Source organism: Pleurodeles waltl, chromosome 12 (assembly GCF_031143425.1).
Source record: "Pleurodeles waltl isolate 20211129_DDA chromosome 12, aPleWal1.hap1.20221129, whole genome shotgun sequence".
Taxonomy (NCBI): Eukaryota; Metazoa; Chordata; class Amphibia; order Caudata; family Salamandridae; genus Pleurodeles; species Pleurodeles waltl.
Window position 1 is genome coordinate 661,958,953 of NC_090451.1, and position 5,821 is coordinate 661,964,773.

The window sequence follows — 5,821 nt, forward strand, 5'->3', positions numbered from 1 at the left end:
CGTCTGTCATACGGCCTGTACCTCCGCCTGAAGTCTTTTTTACGTTCCAGGCCCACTGCCCTCATCGTGTCGACTTCCGTCTTCATTCGGGCCATCTCTTCATCCGCGTGGGTACCGAACAACGAACTCCCGCTGAATGGGAGGTTCAAAATGCGCTGCTGTGCTTCCTGCTTCAGACCCGTGAGCCGTAGCCAGGAAGACCTCCTAGCGCAGATTCCGTGCGCATACCCATGCGCAGCCAAATCCGCCCCGTCCGCCGCCGCGCTGATGACCTGGTTAGATACTAGGCCCCCTTCCTGCAAGATTTCCTGGAAGTCCTGTCTATCTTCCCTGGGCAACTTTTCTGTAAATCTGTGGAGTGAGTCCCACAGAGAGCGGTCATATCTGCCCAGAAGTGCTGAGGCGCTGGAGACCTTCATAGCAGATGCCGCCGTACCGCACATCTTTCTCCCCAGAGAGTCTAGGTGTCTGCTCTCCTTATCCGGGGGGACTGTGGAAGATGATGCCACAGAGTGTGTTTTTCTGGCTGCGGCTAAGATCACAGAGTCCGGTGGCGGATCCTTCCGCAGGAATAAAGGATCTTGTTCCGGAGCTTTGTATTTCTTTTGAATCCTAGCCGGGGCAGACTTGAGAGTGGCTGGAGACAGAAAAGTGTCCATAGTCGGTTGCAGCAAACCCGGTACTAGTGGCAGCAGTTTTCTCGAGACTGATCTGTGTTGTAGGGTCTCAAAGATAACTGAGGATGAGGTGGCCGGCTCTGGTACCTCAATATTTAGCTTCTGCGCTCCCCTTAGAAGAACCTCATTAAAAGTGGTGATATCATCCACCGGGGAAATCCTAGCAGGTGGAGAATCTGTGAGTGTGGGGGAGTAGCGCCCCACAGACGATCCTGAAGAAGACCAAGAAGGTGATCTTCTGCGTGGTGTTCGTGACCTGGTTCTCCTTCGGGAACGGGACCTGCTCCGAGAGGCTGTAGCAGAGTGTGCAGGTCTTGTGGTCGGCTGACGAGAAGCAGAACGAGCCCGTCCTGCTCTAGCTGTAGGCAATGGCGTTCTCGGTAATGAGGCAGTAGGAGAATACATCCTCGAGTATTGTGAATCCGGGGATGCTGTGATGGGAGAAACATGCCCCGATGCTCTGGAATGGGATGATGCACTCCTTATAGAGACCACCGGTGAGGGAGCTTTGTCCGCTGGCTCCACTGCCTGTGACACCGCTGAAGGTTGTGTCGACGTCGATTGCATCCTCGACGTCGAAGGTTGCGCTGGCTGGTCTGCTCTCGACGTCGAATGTCCTGACGTCGGAGGTCTTGCCGTCGAGTGTCTTGACGCCGATCGCCTATCACGGGACCTGGACCTACTCGCCGTCGTGTGTCTCGACGTTGAGTGGCGAGTGGTCGACGGCGGATGTTCATGCCGTCGAGGTGTTTTTGGTGTCGTGTCCTTCGACGCCAAGGGGTGAGACGTTCTCAACGGCGAACGGGAGCGCCGGAGATGACTCGACGCCGAACGGCGGCCTGCCGTCGACGGAGATGTACCCCTGTGTCCATGCTTCGACGTTTTGTCCCTCGACGTCGGTCTGGTCGCCGTCGACGGCGATCTATGCCGGTGAGACGGTGGTGCCGATGACGTCGATGGAGAACAAACAGGTACAATCCTACCTGTCGACGTCGAACGGGCCATTCCTTCTGCTGTAGGTCTGGGAAGTGAAGAGGATGTTGACTTTTTCCTCTCCTGAAGTCCATGTAGCCTGATCTTCTCTCTGTCTTTGAGAGTCCTCCTTGACATGTTCTTACAATACTTGCAGGTGTCAGGACAGTGACTCTGTGGCAGGCAGACAATACACAGAGAGTGTGGGTCTGACTGGGCTTTCTTCTTCCCACAAGAGGGACATTTTACAAAAAGAGAAGGCATTTTTCTGTCAGAAAAAACCTTCCTAGCTCAGACAAAGATATTACTTGTCGAGTGAAAAGTGAAAAACGCTTTTTTAAAGAATTTTTCTGAGGAAAACTCAGAAAAACTGAGAGCTCAATGCTCCAGGATCCTCTCAGAAGAAGCCGGAAAAAAGAACTGACCTAACTGTGAACCAACTGTCACCTTCCCTTCACCCCTGAGGCATGGTGGGATACTGGAGGTGCTCAGGGTCTTAAAGGCACGGTGCCAAAGTTTTTATGGTTCTCCTGTGTTAACCTGCATGCAGCCTATTGGCTAAGAATGCTTCATTGTTTTTCAATGTGGTTTTTTTCTATTTTTCTCTGATATTTACTGCTGTTTACTTCCCTAAGTCCAGTTTTTGGGGCTTAGGTAGATATTTATCATCTATTGTGATTTTATAATATAATATAAAAAAAAAAAAAAAAAAAAAAAAAAAAAAAACTTGCATAGAAATAAAGCATTTTAGCCTATTTATGATTATAGCCTGCATTGCTGTTTTACACATGATAATATGTATGTATTTTATATATATATGCTCCGGGGTCCCCGCACAAGGGCGGGAATATTCAATGTTTATGACTTTGATGAGGATCCCCTGGAAGAGAAATACTATTACAATTACAAAATGTAGCAACGGGAGGTGGTGGTCCACCAGGGTGGGGGGAGGTGTCATCGAGGCACCCCCATATATATTTTTGATGTTGTCCCAGGGAGGTGGTGATCGCCGGGACTCAGGGAAGGGGGTCTGTGCGGCCCATTGTGCGTTTTTTTATTATGCTGCACCCTTTAAGCACCAAATCCCTTAGCCATGCGTGGCGATGGGTTAGCAGCTCAAAGGGGGTTGACGGCAGGGCCTGGCCACAGGCGAGTCCCTGTGGGCAAGCCCCGCTGCGCATGGCAAAGGGCCTGCGTAGTGCGGGCTGGTGTGGATATCGGGGGTTGCCTGCAGGACCTGGCCGCAGGCCAGGTGCTACGGCCGAAGTTCGTGCATGGCCCAAGGTTGGGTAGTTATAGGGGCTTGGCTTGAGGGCTAGGCAGCAGGCCAATCCATTCGGCCAACCTGTGCCATGCATGGCAGAAGGCCGGGCGTGGCACAGATTTGGGTAATTATAGGGGGTTGGCTGCAGGACCCGGCAATAGACCAGGCCCTGGGGCCAACCCCTCACTGCACATGGCCAAAGGCCGTGCATAGTGCGGGTTGGGTGGTTACAGGATGGATGGCTGCAGGGCCTGGCCGCAGGTCAGCCCCTGCGCCCAACCTCTGCCACGCACAGCCAAAGGTGAGGCGGGGAGTTGTCCGCAGAGCCTGGCCACAGGCCAGGACCTGTGGCCAACCCCCATCACGCATGGCCAAAGGCCATGCACTGTTGCAGGATTGGGTGGTTATAGTGGGTTGGCCACAAGGTCTCACCGCAGGCCAAGCCCGGCGGCCAACCCCCACAGTGGACTGATTACCATATAGTAATTAAAATTACTTTACGTTAAAAAACCCATGGAAATTTGCTGAAAAAAAAAACCAAATAAATTCACCTGTTGTAGTTAGAGTTATTTCAACTAACTATTGGATATAGGGGGTTGGATGCAGAGCCTGGCCACACGCCAGCCCCTATGGCCACTCCCACCGTGCACAGCCAAAGGCTGTGTGAGTCACAGGGTTGAGTGGGGTGTTGGCCACAGGGCCTCACCACATGCCAGGCCCTGCAGCCAACCCCTGTCGCGCATGACCGAAGCCATGCATAATGCAGGGTTAGGTGGTTATAGGGGTTTCCCACAAGGACCCGGCGGCCAACCTCCCCCACACATGGCCAAAAGGCTGTGCATGGTGGTTGGATTAACATATAGTAATGAAAATGATTTTACATAAAAAAAACGATAGAAATTAGCTGAAAAAAACTAAGAAATTCCCCTGTTAGAGTTATTTCAAGTAACTATAAATTGGGCCCTAAGGTAACTATAAATCGAACCCTCGCCATGCACTGCTAATTACCCCAGATATTACAGCACTCATGACATCTTTTATAACAGCATTGATAATATTACTGTAACATTTGCTGTAACATTTTTCATTTAAAAAATGTGCATGGCGGGAGCGCGGGTTACAGTTACCTTTGGGCATAAGCTGTAGTTACTTGAAATAACTAACTATAACGTGAATTTCTATGGTTTTGTGTGTTTATTATGTGAGCCTAACTATAACATCCCTGTAACCTTTGGTTTTAAAAAAAATTATATTTCCTAACTACAACGTCCCTGTAACCCTTGGTTAGTGTTATAATAATATATATATATATATATCTATATCTGCACACACACATCAACCGTTGTTGTCACAAAGCATGGATTCTCGTGATAGGCCAGGCTCTCAAAATGTCTAAGCTGTCATTCTTCAAAGTTGAAGACGCTCCCCACAGAATAATATTTATTAAGCTGTAGCTGAGGCTGCAGGGTAAAACCAGCCTGCATAAGTGGCTGGGCGACAGTGAGCTTCAAGGATTGAGGGAGCGGGAGCATGGACCTCTGCCAAGACTGAAGGCATCACTGGGCGTAGACTTCTTACAAGAATGGAGGGAGAATCAGGGGTGGACCTCTCTCAAGAACGGAGGTACCTCTACCAGGGATCGAGGTAGCATTGGGCTCGGACCTGTCCCTGGGAAGGAAACAGACCTTCACGAGTGACAGAAGTAGGACAAGACATGGACCTCGGCGTCTGTGTAAGGCACTGTATGTCACGGAGAAATAGAAGTGTGTTAATATCACTATGCTGCTAAGGAGTGTTTTTCATGTACAGCAGGTTGGCTGAGAAGTACTAATATCTTCCCATTCAAAGTGCAACAGCCAGCAGTAAACTGCTGATTTGCAGTCATTTAATGTATAGCAGTCTTTCTGAGATGTACTTGTGCTTCTCAAATAAAGAAATAGCAGTGCTGCTGAGGAGTACTTGTGCTCTCCAGCCAGATGCACTACCTGTTGAATGTATAGCAGGTTGGCTGAGTGCTGGTAGTATCCCATTAAAGGTATAATGGTCCTAGTGTAAAGAGATGATGCAATCATATCTAGTAATTGTAGACCGTCCCAGAAGTACTGTGCCCCACAATGAAAGGTACAGCAGTGCTGCTGAGAAGCACCGAGGCTCGTGCCTTAAACGCACTGCAGCCCTCTGCTGCAGACAGGTTGAATATACAGCAGCCTGTCTGAGAACTAGGATTATCAGATTAAATATATAGCAGCTGCACTGAGTATTGTTGTAGTATCCAATTAAATGGATAGCAGTCATGTATAGAAACAATGGATTTATCCCATAAAATGTATAGCAGCCTTACTTAGAAGTACTGGTATTATCCTGGTCAATGTATTGACGTCCTACTGAGAAGTACTGGTGTTATCCCATTAAATGTACAGCAGCCGTGCTGAGGGGTGCTGGTATTATCCCATTAAGTTATAGCAGTGGAGCAGAGAAGTATCAGAATTTTCTCGTTAAATGTTTAGAGACAGACAAGGCAAGGACCCAGTGAAAGGAAAATAAGGCACAGAGGGTAACAAAACCGCACCGACGGTGCCCCTGGGAAGAATGACGTTAACAAACAAATACGCCCAGTTACTAGGAAAGAAATCTAAAAAAAATAAAATCGTGCGGTGAAGGTGTCAGGTAGATCGTATAACGCGCTAAACCTGGAGAGGGGCCTTGGGACCGGTTCCGGGCTACAGATTGGGGGGAGTTCACGGCCTCTGATGCAGGTCAGAGGTCCCCGTGAGCTGCAATCCACAACAAGAGAGAGCGGTATGGAGTGATGGGCGGGGGCCATCACTCAGGGGTGAAAGGGGGAGCGGCCGTTCCCCGTGGGAGGAGCTCGGCACTGCAACAAAACCTAGAGGCCGCCCAGCGCTGC